Source organism: Aotus nancymaae, unplaced genomic scaffold, assembly GCF_030222135.1.
Source record: "Aotus nancymaae isolate 86718 unplaced genomic scaffold, 86718_ANA_hifiasm-v0.15.2.pri h1tg000019l, whole genome shotgun sequence".
NCBI lineage: Eukaryota > Metazoa > Chordata > Mammalia > Primates > Aotidae > Aotus > Aotus nancymaae.
In genome coordinates this window covers 11,312,842-11,328,004 of record NW_026988431.1, presented here as the reverse complement: position 1 = coordinate 11,328,004, position 15,163 = coordinate 11,312,842, and the positions used below count along the sequence as shown (strand labels likewise).

General features: G+C 37.4%; 1 protein-coding gene and 1 non-coding gene across 6 annotated transcripts in view; both read right to left on the bottom strand.

The window, feature by feature from the left end:
• Positions 1-15,163, bottom strand: part of TBL1XR1 (TBL1X/Y related 1) — a 182,951-nt gene that overhangs the window by 99,914 nt on the left and 67,874 nt on the right. The gene's annotated exons all lie outside the window — the stretch shown is intronic.
• Positions 9,564-9,667, bottom strand: LOC135275925 (U6 spliceosomal RNA). The gene has a single exon (XR_010343514.1). It is a non-coding gene; the product is annotated as a U6 spliceosomal RNA (small nuclear RNA).

The window sequence follows — 15,163 nt, the reverse complement described above, 5'->3', positions numbered from 1 at the left end:
TAAATAAGATAATGCATATCAAGCATATAATAATACCTGGGATATAAGAAGTACTTAATAAATGGTAGCTGTTGCTATTTTTCCTAGATTTTGTATGTGATGGGAAACACTGAACTGTCCTTTACCAGAACTACAGATTTGCTGAAATAAACTATCGATGCACCCAATCTGAACATCTAGAATGCTTTTATTTTGTGCACTTATGAACATTACACAGTTTTATAAAAACAACATGACCTTGCTTCTAAACACACTGTTCTTGGCATTCTGAAAATGGGGTAGCAAATCTAGATTAAATATTGAATATAAAAGAGAGGGGAGAAAAAAGAATTTGCAGGAGTGGGTTAAGATTATGGCTTCAAAGAAATGATGCCCAGTTTAACTAACATCACAACATCATCTATAGTGGGTATTGGATTAATCAAATGTCCATTCTTTAAACAAACATCAGTCTGGTGTTATTATTTCCGTTCCCTGTCTTCCAAATAGTAGGTGCAAAGCAATGAAACTACTGCCGAGAATAGCAATACTGAATTCCTGAGAAGGATATTTTCAGCGACAGCAAATAATGGGTAAATTTAATAAGGCTTCCATTAAGCCTGCTCCATAATTATACAGTATTTTAAAATAGTACCTTTATTTTGGTATTGGAAGTATGCAGATTGCTGAATATCTGCATAGTCTAAAATTTTCCTTTTAGATATGACATCAAAATAATTTTAAAATAGTCATAAAAAATACCAGTTTCCCATTCATGGTAGTTCCTTATAGGCAACATAAGCTCTCAGGTCTCCCAGACTGTTTGCTACCCAGGGAAATCTAATGTGCTCTAAAAATTCTATTAATATGCATCTTTTCTAGTGCAGTAATAAAGATGTTAATAGTTTGATTCAGTCTAACTTCAAATTCCACTAGTACAGTGACTAATCTAATTTGAAAGAATTCAACAAATCTTTCTTAGATCTTTAATAAACTCTACTTCTATGCCACTGATTGGGAGAAACATAAAATAAAACTGGCTATTTCTTTCCAAGGGCAAAGCAGCAGTATTAAAGAGCAGAATGGGTTCAATAGGAACGAAAAAGGTGAATGTCAACAAATAACCACTGAACATTCTGATCCCTCAATTTGCTATTTTTTAGACCACGCAAGATGGTAAGAAATCAGAAACCAGGAGTCTAGAAATTAGAAACCAGGCAGGTAGGGCCAATGGCCTTTTATAAATCTTTAATAGGTAATATATGAACTGTGACTTTCTTTACCTCACTTACCATTTTATCCACTCTTCTAAGCCAGAAACTCAGGACACATTAGTAGAAAGCTAAGCAATTACTGCCCACATTCTAAGAAACTAGTTCTATTCCCTGCAATATAGAAGGTCCAGATGCCAGAGTTTGTTATTTCAGTATCACCTGATCTTCTCTAGGTCTCTCAAGTGTTCCTGAATATTCATTCATTCCCTCTTTAAGAGCCTATTTAAGGGCAGGCACTGGGAACAAACATTAACTCTAAGTCTTCCATACCCTCTCACAGAGTAGTTCCTGAATATTCATTCATTCACTCTTTAAGCGCCTATTTAAGGGCAGGCACTGGGAATAAACATTAACTCTAAGTCTTCCATACCCTCGTCACGGAGTAATATTGAGCCTAATGACTCAAGTGACCTAATGAGGGCCTTTTCTCACTCAAGCTAGAAATGTGACTATGGTATTTTTATCCAAAGGCATGACTAGATTCCTGAAAAATTAAAATGCAGCTTCTCATACTCACCCTTTCACTGACCAAAACAAAGCCCATAGTGGAAGGAGACAGGAAATAAAAAGACATTAGGAAGGCTTCAAAGAGAATCCATTTGTGAATTCTCCTCTTTATTAGGCTTACCTACATGTAATGCTGTCAAACATGACAGTTCTTCATTCAATAGCTACTGAATGTATACTATTTATCACGCATAATTTCAGATGCTAAGAACAGCAGTCAAGAAACTACCTTCAAGTTTACATTTTAATGGAGTACAAACAAAATGAATATATAGTGACTGTCTTATTTTCTCAATTTCTCACAAACTGAACTTTTAGAAAATCAAGAGATACTTATGATTTAGCACTGTAACCATTCAGGCACATGGCCTGCAAACCAGACAGCAACTCCATATAATATCTCAAGAAAATGGAACTTATAGAAAGCATAAGTTCATAAAAACTAAGAAAAATCTGAATAATCAGTTTTTTTTTTTTTTTTTTTTAAATTTGAGACGGAGTTTCACTCTTGTACCCCAGGCTGGAGTGCAATGGCATGATCTCGGCTCACTGTAACCTCTGCGTCCCAGGTTCAAGCGATTCTCCTGCCTCAGCCTCCCGAGCAGCTGAGATTACAGGCAACTGCCACACACCCAGCTAATTTTTGTATTTTCAGCAGATGGGGTTTCACCATGTTGTCCAGGTTGGGTCTCGAACTCCTAACCTCAGGTGATCCACCCACCTCAGCCTCCCAAAGTGCTAGGATTACAGGTGTGAGACACTGCACCTGGCTGATAATCAGGTTTTAAAAGTAAAGAAACTACAGCAGTTCCACAGGCGAAGAATATTTACATCCTACCTAATTCGATCCTGAAAGCTTTTCAAAAACTTGTCAAAAAGCATGGTCCCATCTCCTTTATTTTTCCAATCAATGGCTGGATTCCTATGTAATGAGGGCTTCCCTTGACTTGTTTAGATTAAGTAAATAGACATGAACGGTCAGGAGAAAGGTTTTTAATCCTGAGGCAGAGAACCTACATAAAATGGTTAATTCATACACTTTTTCTTAACTGCCCCATGACAGAAATTGTTGAAATCTGTGGAATAAACAATGACCATTCACTACATTGTGATACACTGCTCGTCCAGATCCCAGTCTAGGCAATAGCACCAATTAGCAACTTTGCAGATCATTTTACATCATACTTCTGTGACCATTTAACGTTCCTCCGTGATCATCTGCCATATTTGTATGGCCAGGTCTCCAGAAGCTCCAGAATCAACCACATGACACGAAGAAACATTCCAAGCAATCACTGGCCCTGTGTATTGAATTAGTGGTCTATAGTTCAACCTTACCCATTTTCTACACAGTCATTTTATTGTAATGCAACCACTGCCCTTTCCTTCCCTAAGCCTTGGTATTAGTTACTTCAAATTTCAGCCAGAAGACAGTTGGGATATCCTCCTCTCACTAACAGAAAGCCCTTGGGGACTCACTCATCCCAAAATACTGCATAAGGTCAAACTGGTTATACTCCAGCAGGTGTCTCACCAACCTTTATTTAAATAAGAGGGTCATTTTCCAAATGCATCCATTCTAAACAGCATACATAACTATAAAGAGCCTATTTCTAGAGTACAGAATTGATAACCTTCATTTCTCATTACTTTCCAACGTGCACTCCTTCCCGTGATACAACAGGTTTACTTCCAGCTGTACCTTCTTTAATTCAGCACTCCTGTTCTAATGGCTTTCCCTCTTCTATCTAGAGTCTGCCTACCTTTCAAGAGCCTGATGACCTTCTTCCTGATGAAAGCTTTCCCTTACTACTCTGTCTTACCAGGATGTTTCTCTTCCCTGAAAAATGCTGATAACAACCAGTCATTTTACAGTGTTAGAAAACAAGGTCTAGGCAGGTTAAATAACTTACCCCAAATCATACAGCTAGCTAATGGCAAAGGCTGGACTACAACTCAGACCTTCAAACTCCCAAGATTCTTCTACCTTCCTCATTCTAACATTATTTCCCACACTAATCTGACCGCATCTCCTTACACTTAAGATTCTCCACACCTAGATATTTTATCCAAAGTCAATCTATCCTTAAAATCAAAGGTCACGTGCAATCTTTTCCATTCACACTTCCTTTTGGCAGCCTTATCTCACTGAATTTCCTCTTTTTCAAATTTACTATATTTAGACTTGTCAAGTGTAATAGTGAAAAGGGGGGAACACAGTAGAACAAGTTCGATCTGTTGCTGACTACATAATCAATTGAGGTAACTCACTACCTCGGACCAGCTCGAATTTATGGTATTTTAATCACTATCACATAGCGTAGCATCTTTGTACTTGATGTTGTCATTTACTCCCAACAACTTGAGAAGGGAGGAATTTACCAGTCATATTTTACAAATAGCCCTAAGATGTTAATCCATTTGCTCAAATTTATACAGTTATTGACAACAGCTACTCAAAAGAGCTGAGATTTAAAGCTGGGTCACTATCCCGAAGTCTACATTCTTTAAATACTGCAAACTGCAATTCCTTTCTAAGAGCCGGAACTCGGGACTCCTGATTCTTGGTCCAGAATTATTTACATTATAACCTACGGTTTGTCATAGAATTCCATCCTTTTCATTCCTTTAAAATCACAGTTAACATAATCTAAACCTTGTCCTCAGGAAACGAACATAAACTGAGGAATGTTCTTTAGAACTATCAATGTCATAAAAGACAAAGAATGGCTGAGGAGCTATGCCAGATAAAAGTCTCAAGAAACATGACAACTGAATTCAACATATGCAGAAAACTGCTGAAGCTAAGTGACAGGATACAATAATTTATTTCATTACTCTTTTACTATTTTCAAATTTTTCTAAATAAATGTTTAAAAATAAAGTCCTTCATTGAGAAATCTTGCTGCATGTCAATCTTTTTCTTCCCTTCCACAGCCTATCCATACTCTATCTCCTCTAGAAATAAGTCCCAATGTGACTTCACACCTTTCTTTCAAACACTTACCTCCCTTCCAAACAATGTGAAATTCTTTTAGCCAGACTAAATTCATGCAGATTACAAATTACATGCATTAACTTTCTCTTTAAATACTAAACTACCTGAGGGAAAGGGTCTTATCTGGTAATCAACATAAATTTTGTAGTCTAAAGGGATTATGTACCACCTTTGATCACTGGCTGTGAACTCCGCCTCTCTTTGGCACATGGGAAATGAAACTTTCACAATCCCATCGAGGCTGTTCCTTGTGAAGGTTAGAGAAGCCAAGCCTGTTTCCATTAAGGCAACCTTCACGTCTGACACACTTTTAGATACTACAAGTGATTTACAATGTTCTTAAAGGTGGAAAAAAAAAATTCATGAAACTTCCAACTAATAAAAAACAGCCATTAATTACTAGAAAACTAGAAGTCCTAGACAGAATGGGATTGAAAGAATCACAATGCAACAACAACCCCCATCCCAATCCTACAGATAAATAGGTTTCGAATAATCCCAGCATTCCAAGTAACCGATGTGAAGGTGAAAGCATGAAGTGTTGAAATCAAAAGTATTAATAAGCTATGTTTTATTCTATTAATTCAAAGTATACTAAAGGTACATTTGTACAATGTTGATCAATTCAACAATATGCTGCTTCTGACCATTACTGTCAAATTTACTTATTAGATAAGACTGTCTTTACTAAATGGAATGCATTCTGTTAGGTACTATAGAGTATGTAATAACTAAAATATTCCCTCCTCCTCTAATACAAGTTATATAAGACACAACTACAATACAAGATAGATATAAACACTGTAAGCCTGTGTCAAAGCATCTAGGAATTCATGTGAGAATGTCATGCCTGACTGTGGTCAGAGAAGAGGTGATGTAAGTAACAGAACTAAGAGAGGAACATCAAGAAGCTGAGCATGTACCCTGAAAATTACAAAGTAATAACCCAAATCCCTTAACAGTATCATGAGTCTGCCCCTAACACAGATGTCAAATTTTACTCTATATATACTAAGTTGAGCTCTTATACACTTGAAGAAGAAAGATATCTGACCTAAAATACTGCAAGTCCACCAACACTGAAGCCACATCACTGGAAATTCAATTTTACTGGGCTAGCTTTCATAATGCTATTAAAGTCGAGTGTGAGAAAAAGCAGAGTTCTTGGATCAGTGGCTTCTAGCAGATAGGGCTAAACAAGGCAGTTGCAAAGGGCAACAGGTTCTTTAAACAGTGGATACACAGCTGCAAATCAAAGCACAGACAATCATGTAAGTGCAGAAACGACTCGTGATTAAATATTAGTCGTTTCAGGCTCATCCACAAATACCAAACCATTAGCATCAACAGTATCTTTATCTTGCAACTCCAACAGTGTTTTAATAATGTAGCTTATTATACTTGAATGTGGAGGTACTTTTTAGCACAATGAATCCCTCTCTAAATTCAAGTAACAGAACTGTTAAACATTATGGAAATAAAAGTCAGCCATAGAAAAACAAATACCATGAACAATATATTCTGCACATTTTGTCTTACGTTGCACATATGTGTCTTGTATCTTTTAAGTGAGAGGAAGGAAAATCAAAGTCTTTTACTAACTCCCCTAAGAATCCTGGAGAGAAACCTGTGAACAGCAGGAATATAAGTGGTCCATTCAAAAACAGACCAAAGGAAAAAGAAAAGCTTGATTAGTACAATTTTTTTTTAATGTACAGTAACTTCAAGAACTCGTATCACACTAAAAACAGTATTTTTACCTTCTCAATCATAAAATACATACATTAACAAAAATTTTAAATTCAAGCCTTAAAAAGTTACATAACATCTTCATATTCATTGATTTACATTACTCACTGGGCATACCTACACCAATATCACTGATAACAAGCTTTTGTTTGAAGCCAATTTTTTCCAACCAAGGAGATTCAGACTATGCTCAAATCTTTAAGACAGAGAAAACCCCTACAATTGGGCAAACAAGATAAATGTTTAAAACATGGAACAGGCTAAGCTCAAAAAGGTTTTCCTATTTAAAAGGTTATTCCAAAAATCTCACTTCAAAGAAAAAAGATACCTAATTTTTTCATGCTTCTAATTCTACTTTGAGTAATATTTTACTTTGAACTTGGAGAGCCTTATAGCTAAAAGATTCTCAAATTATTCTGCCTGAAAGCTAGGTGACTGAATTTATTCATTTGCCTCAATCAGATTATATAATCAGATTTTCCAAAACCTTGAAACATGTGATTCAAACATAACCATCACAAAAGTACAAATACGCACTAGTACGTTTTCTCCTGAGTACATCTGAACAATCTACTCTTCTCCTGAGTACACTGAACATTCTACTCTTCAGGTGGATCATTTACAAAATAAGAACATAATTCCCTGAATCAGTAAAGTTAACTTTATTTTCATGAAAGGATGACAATGAAATTCCACTTACATTATCACAATTTACATTTTCCTGCAATTCATGCAGCTTTCTTCAATCCACAATCTACAAACCAACCCCAACCATACACAAATTTGATGTTAGATGGATATTTTAATGTTTGGTTCTCACCTCAACAGTCACTGTTGCTACAGTCTCTCATTCCCACTATTCACTGTGTTACTTGGAGAACAAAGAACTAAAGAAGCCAAAAAGAACTAGATCAAGTGATGAGACCAGTTTTCAGGGTAATGCGTAATAACATCAGCTAATCAAAAACTGGAGTATTTCTACCATTTAATCCTTCAAGACAATAACCTCCTGTTTTCCCTCACTCTCCTTTCAATAACTTGACAGAAGTCTGGGGAAGGTTGGTTCTAGAGTGGAAAACCTTCACAAATGTGAAAGGAAATGGAAATCCTAGCACAGTCACGTGACTAACTAGAAATCCCAGAACTCTGTAAACAACCTTTGTTCTCAATGCAGCAATCATTTCTGTACTTTAAACCTCACTTGAGCTCCTCCAATAATGGGCACTACTTTACCAAGTTATTAGATAGTTCTATTAATAATTATTTGAAAATTCATTCTTCTCAGTGATTCAAATACATCTAACTATAACTATTTCTTATGTGCTGTGGGGCTAAACTACTCTGCTTCAAATGAAAATGTGTAGCTAATGGAAGGCCTTTCTCCCAGTCTCTCATTCTCACTTTACAAATTTGTGACCTATCAATTTCAAAAACCTATTCTATTCCAGTTTGTCCTTATTAAAGACTCCTAAAATGAAACACAGTACTTTACTCACAGCACCTTTTTCTTTAAAACTTAAATTTATTCTTTTAACTGACAATGCAATGGGAGTAGTAAAACTCAAAATGTCCTCAACTGCTAGTAAGATCTAGAAAGTGTAAATAAAAATTCATAAAAATCTGTCACTGTAACTGAAGCTAACAAATGGTGCTTCAAAAACTGAACACCTAAATGCAAAAGAAATGAACTTGGAACCCTAATTCACACCATATAAAAAATTATCACAAACTGGGTTATAGAGCTAAGAGCTAAAACTGAAACACTTATAAGAAAACATACAGGTAAATCCTTATAATCTTGGATTAGGCAATGGTTTCATAGATACGCCACCAAAAGCACAAGAAACAACAACAACAAAAAACTGAGATCATAAAAATATAAAAACTTTTTCATTGCAAAAGACACCATCAAGAAAGTGAAGAGATAACCCACAGAACTGGACAAAATTTTTGTGAATCACAGATTTGAATCATATAATTTGCACCTAGAATATATGAAGAAATGCTACAACTCAGTAAAAAACAAGCCAGTTTTGAAATCTGAACAGATACTCCGAAGAGTAATATACGAATGGCCAAGAAGAAGATGAAAATACGCTGAACATCAACATCATCAGCGATCAGAGAAATGCAGAACAAAATCGCAATGAGATACTACTTCATACCCATTAGGATGGCAAGCAACAAAAGAGTAGCAATAAGGGTTGACAAGGATATGAGAAAGATGAGAAACTGAAACCTCATTCACTGCTGGTGGAAATGCAAAACGATGCAGTCCTTTGGAAAACAGTCCATCAGTTCCTGTTACTAACATTTCATTAGAAATAATGAATTAACAGGATTTTTTAAAACATTTAGTATAAAACTGGCAAGTATCTTTTTTATTTCACAGGAATGAAAAACTAAATCAGGACATGTTTCCTTCGTGTGTGTGTGTGTGTGTGTGTGTGTGTGTGTATTACTGTCATGATTCACTAACAAGACAATTAAAATAGCTCACTAATTTATTCAATTCCCAGGTTTTCAAATTTTCAAGTAAAAAATTACCTTCCAGCCATGTGCGGTGGCTCACGCCTATAATCCCAGCACTTTGGAAGGCCGAGGTGGACAGATCATGAGGTCAGGAGATTGAGACCATCCTGGCTAACATGGTGAAACCCCATCTCTACTAAAAATACAAAAAAATTGGTTGGGTGCGGCGGCGAGTGCCTGTAATCCCAGCTACTCTGGAGGCTGAGGCAGGAGAATTGCTTGAAGGTTGCAGTGAACCAAGATCGCACCACTGCACTCCAGCCTGGGCGACAGAGCAAGACTCCATCTCAAAAAAAAAATTACCCTCCAAACTGACAAAGCTTTTATACTTCAAATAGTAAGCTGGGGAAGGAATGACTTTTAATCAAATTATGGAATGGGCTACTAATCAGTACTAACCAATAAAGCTGATAGATATACCACATTTCTTTTAATTTTGCTTTTAATTTTTTGGATTACATAGTAGGTGTATATATTTATGAAGTACATGAGACATTCTGATACATGCATGCATGCGTAATAAAAAAAATATGAAACACTTCATAAAATTGTGTGTCATCCTTGTGCAGGGGTCATGCTAATCTTTGTATCACTCCGATTTTAACATACATGCTGCCAAAGTGAGCATTAGTTACCACATTGTTTAAAAGGCAGTCATTAAGTAGAAATGCCTCTCTCAAAACAAGATCTGTTAAAGCACAGGCTGCTGGGTCCCACCCCATTTTCTGACTCAACGGCTAGGTATGGGATTCAGCCAAGAATCTGCACTTTCAACAAGTTAGGAGGAGATGTTTATGCTGCCAAGGACCATGCTTTGAGAACTACTATACTATCCTGAATATCTAACACAATATTCTTTTCAAGACAAAAAAAAAGGGTAATATTAACAATCCAATCATTTGTCAAGTATCATTTACCAGATACATCAGAGAAGCTTTAAATCATCAGGACTTTCCCAGGGTTGCTTGCTCCAATTAGTGCATCTTCTACTAATATGCCCATAAGATGCCCTTCAAGTACTGCATCCATGAAGCCTTCGATTCCTCCAGCTAGAAACAACTGCATATTCCTTTGAACCTAAGTCATCATTTGCACCATAAAAAGATGACTGCCAACTTGTAGGACTTGTTTAGCTACTCATATTCAAGACTTTCTTACCAACTAAACTAAGTTCCACGGTAGCCTACTGAGAGCATTTTCATATTCCTCAGAATTCTTGACATTGGCTCTCCACAAATATCCAATAAGTATGTCTTTAGTAAATAATTAAAATCAATATAGCCTTGATTTCACCCCTTTTCAGCAAAAAAAAAAAAAAGGCACAAATCAAGCTATCACAGAGAAATGAAGTCCAAATCAAATCCTTTTCAAATGACTGTACATGATGTTCAATTACAATATACAGCCATATAAGTTTAGGCTTAAGGAATTAAGCCTAATTAGAATGGCAGTTTCAGCAAAAACAATGTAACTCTTCAGTTGGTCAACTAACCTACAGTTCTCCTCTCATGAAATGCATTCAACAATACAAAAGTTAGATTGTTTTAAAGAGTAATCGTTCTGGCCAGGTGCAGTGGCTCATGCCTGTAAGCCCAGCACTTTGGGAGGCCAACATGGGTGGATCACGAGGTCAGGAGTTCAGGACCAGCCTGGTTAATAATGGTGAAACACCATTTCTACTAAAAATACAAAAATTAGCCGGGCGTGGCGGCGCACACCTGAACTCCCAGCTACTCAGAAGGCTGAGGCAGGAGAATCGCTTGAATGCGGGAGGTGGAGGTTGCAGTGAGCCGAGATCGCACCACTGCACTCCAGTCTGCTGGGCAACAGAACAAGATTCCATCTCAAAAAAGAGTAGTCTGTCATAGATTATAATCAGTGTGGAACCTGCTCCCCAAGAATATTTTCCATAATGTATTATCTACATTAAAAAAAAAACCTTTGTGTATGGTATATATCTCAACATGCCGCCACCCGACCCACATACAGAAGCTCAACTGGTGTATCTCGTTCCCACCAAGTCCCTTGAGTCATTTCTTTTTATGCTATCTCCAACATCATAGAAAACAGCACAGAATTCTGCAACATCTTAAAAGTGTTTTAAATTATCTGTAATTCTTATTAAAAATTCTTCTATAATATTCTTTATAACTCCTTCTATTATCCTTCATCTGTCTGCCCTTTATAGACTGTGAAGGAAAAAAAACAACACAGGGGACCTAATGTTATTTATCTCCAAAACCTAAAAACAGTACCTGGTATATAGCAGGTGCTCAAGAAATACTTTTCATTCCAATCATTGTTGCTACTTGCTATCTTGTATATACTATTCTTCACACAGCTCATTAGACTATTAGTATCAGTATCTGATGATTTAGCGAAGAACTGAGATCTGCAGCAGCTCCAGAAACTCACAAGAAAAACATACCAAATATGCAGATGTATTTAACCTATGAGGGACCTGAAGGTCAGAAGAGACAATAAAGAAATCACTGTCTGAGACACTAATTAAGTCACCTGAAGGAGTTTGGGGTTTTTTTTGTTTTTTTAAACATATACACGCAGTTCTCATTTTAGATGATAGTGCGGGACTGTAAAAATAAACAGGATTTGAAACTGAACAAAGTGATCTTAATCACTGTGAATTGTTGCATTACTTTTAAAATTTTGGTCTAGATATTAAAAATATTTACTATCAGTTATCAACGTATAATAAAAATATGATAAAATGGGCCAGGCGCTGAGGCTCATGTCTGTAATCCCAGTGCTTTGGGAGGCCGAGGCAGGCAGATCACTTGAGGTCAGGAATTTGAGACCAGCCTGGCCAGCGTGGTGAAACCCATCTCTACTAAAAATGCAAAAATTAGCTGGGTGTGGTGGCACACGCCTGTAATTCCAGCTACCCAGGATACTGAGGTAGAACTGCTTGAACCCATGAGTCGAAGGTTGCAGTGAGCAGAGATCGCACCACTGCAACTCAGCCTGGGCAACAGAGTGAGACTCCATCTCAAAAAAAAAAAAAAAAATAGCTGGGCACGGTGACACATGCCTGTACTCCTGGCTACTTGAACCCAGGAGGCGGAGGTTGCAGTGAAGCAAGATCACACCACTGCACTTCAGCCTGGGACAGAGCAAAACTCTGTCTCGGGAAAAAAAAAAAAATCATTCATACATACATACGTACACACACACACACACACACACACACACACACACAAACATTCTTTTAGAACACTGCAATTAAAAACATTAGAACTGATGTGAATGGTTTCATTTCTTTGAATAGCAACTTTTCTTCTCATATAACTTATGACAAAGAACAAACATCTTTTCTTCTTTTTTGGAGACAGGGTCTTGCTCTGTCACCCAGTCTGGGGTGCAGTGGCACAAACACAACTCACTGGAGCCTGGATCTTCCAAGCTCAAGTAATCCTCTCACCTCAGCCCCGCCAAGTACCTAAGACAACAGACGCAAGCCACCACGCCTGATTAATTGTATTTTTAGTAGAGATGGGATTTTGCCACGTTGCTCAGGCTGGTTGAGAACTCATGAGTCCAAGCAACCTGCCCACCTCAGCCTCCCAAAAGTGCTGGAATTACAGGCATGAGCCACCGCACTGGGCCACTTATGACACAGAGCAAACATCTATTGCTTGGGGAAATTTCTTGGGGCATTTTCACACAACTCTAAAGCTGGTACCAGCTTCTAACATTTTATCCTTTGCATTTTCAACGGCATGGGTATCTTTGAGAGAGTTCCTTCATTGTGAATTTTGCCAGTGTCACCACCTCCTATGAGGCCATCCTCTTTTTCATCACAATCACTTTCCTCACTTATGTCCATAAACTCACCTTCACTAGGTTTCTCCTGCTGCACATGAAGATATCACAACATTCTCCCAGTCAGCTATTTCTTCTATAATTCAATGTACATGTGATTCAAATTTCATTTTCAGCACTGTCATTTTTAGAGGTGGTTTCTGCACTTTAATCTTTGATGACATTAAAGTGTAATTTAACAAAAGCTATGGGATGCTCAAAAGACATTAGGGCCACTGGAGAAAACAAGTAATTGAGAAAAAATGTGAATGGCCACAAAAGATATTACAATTTTTAAAAAATCCTTTATGGCAAGAACCATCATATGCAAAATCAACAGGCATGACTAGATGAAGAAAACAATTACAACTCATATCCGAGACAATCAGCTTCCTTTACATATAAGCAGATCTATAGGAAAATGATTCCCCACTCAAGAATACAGGATGTAAACAGCTTACAGAAAATAAAAATTTTAAAGCTTAAAACATTAAAAAGTGCTAAACCTCCTTTCAAGAGAAATGCAAATATAGATCTCACTGAGAACTTCTGATACTATCTGGATGAATTTCAGCAAAATAAATCTCTTATAATGCTGAGGGGAAAAAAAAGCCATAAATAAGAGCACACACTGTATGTCTATGAAATACAAGAATAATGAATAGATAATGTAAGTCAGGATAATGGTTACCTTTCCAGAGGCCCAGGATAGAGCAATGACTGGTGGTTATACAGGTTCGTCCAATTTGTGAAATTCACCATGCTATATTCTGTAACTTTTAATGTATTTTGCATATAATAAAAAGCATCTCTTAAAAAAAAAAAAAAGAACAAGATACCATTCTTTATCTACCAGTCTGGCAAAGATAAAAAGCTTTGTGACACTGCATAGTGTTATAATACACACTAGTGGTAGGAGTATTAACAACTACAACCTCCATGGAGACGACCTGCCAATGAAATTTTAAAATGCACATATCCTGGCGGGGGCAGTGGCTCACACGTGTAATCCCAGTATTTAGGGAGGCTAAGGCAGGCAGATCACCTGAGGTCAGGAGTTCGAGACCAACCTGGCCAACATGGCGAAACCCCGTTCTACTAAAAATACCAAAATTAGCTGGGCGTGGTGGAATGCGCCTGTAATCCCAGCTATTCAGGAGGCTGAGGCAAGAGAATCACTTGAATCCGGGAAGCGGAGGTTGTGGTGAGCCGAGATCAGGCCACTGCACTCTAGCCTGGGTGACAGAGCAAGGCTCTGTTTCAAAAAAAAAAATTTGAGATAATATATACACAAAAAAGCACAATATTGGTGACTAAAAGGCACTCCAAAAAAAAAAAAAAAAGGTAGCTATTTATTACTAACCTGCCTGATATAATGCTAGAATTCTTTTTGTAGGAGACACTTCAAAGAGAATATATTGAATGCCTAACTCTTCGTTCACAGACACATAGCAACACACACACACAAAGTCAAAAGGTATTTGCCTAATCATAAAAACTCTTAGGAGTAAGTCCAGGAAAAATAAAGAAATAGCAAGATGGGAACAGAATCACACTCACTTTTACACCCATTCCTTAACACTCACTGCCTCCTGAGCTCAACACTGCATAAAGTGTCTGGTCTTCCAAAGACACCTATTCCCACACCTAGAAGTTGAGAGAAAAAAAAAATCTTAAATGGAAAAAACACTTTTTCATTCTGAATATCTTTTTTTTTTTTTGAGACAGAGTCTCACTCCGCTGCTCAGGCTGGAAAGTAGTAGTGCAGTCTCAGCTCACTGCAATCAAGCGATTATCGACCTCAGACTCCTGAGTAGTTGGAATTACAGGCATGCACCACCATGCCCAGCTAATGTTTGTGTTTTCAGTAGAGACGGGGTTTCACCATGTCGGCCAGGCTGGTCTCGAATTGCTGTTCTCAAGTGATCCATCCCCCTTGGTCTCCCAAAGTGCTGGGATTACAGGCGTGAGCCACTGCGCCCAGCCCTGAATATCCTTTGTCAAATCTTAAACACATCAACAAAATCATCACATCTCCCCACAAAGACAAGATTCCTGCTCAACTGGCATTTACATTCCAGTGGAAATTAAAAAAAAAGAAAGAAGAAGGGAAAGGAAAAAGGAAAAAGGAAAAAGGAAAGGGAAAGGGAAAGGGAAAGGGAAAAGGAAAAGAAAAGAAAAGAAAAAAAAAAAAAAAAGGTACTCAGAGTTAATCCCAGAAGGCTGGAATCGTCCTGTGTATATACCATGGCACTGATATACCTGGTCAAAGCACGAAACATACTGATTAATAATGGTGCTCTGA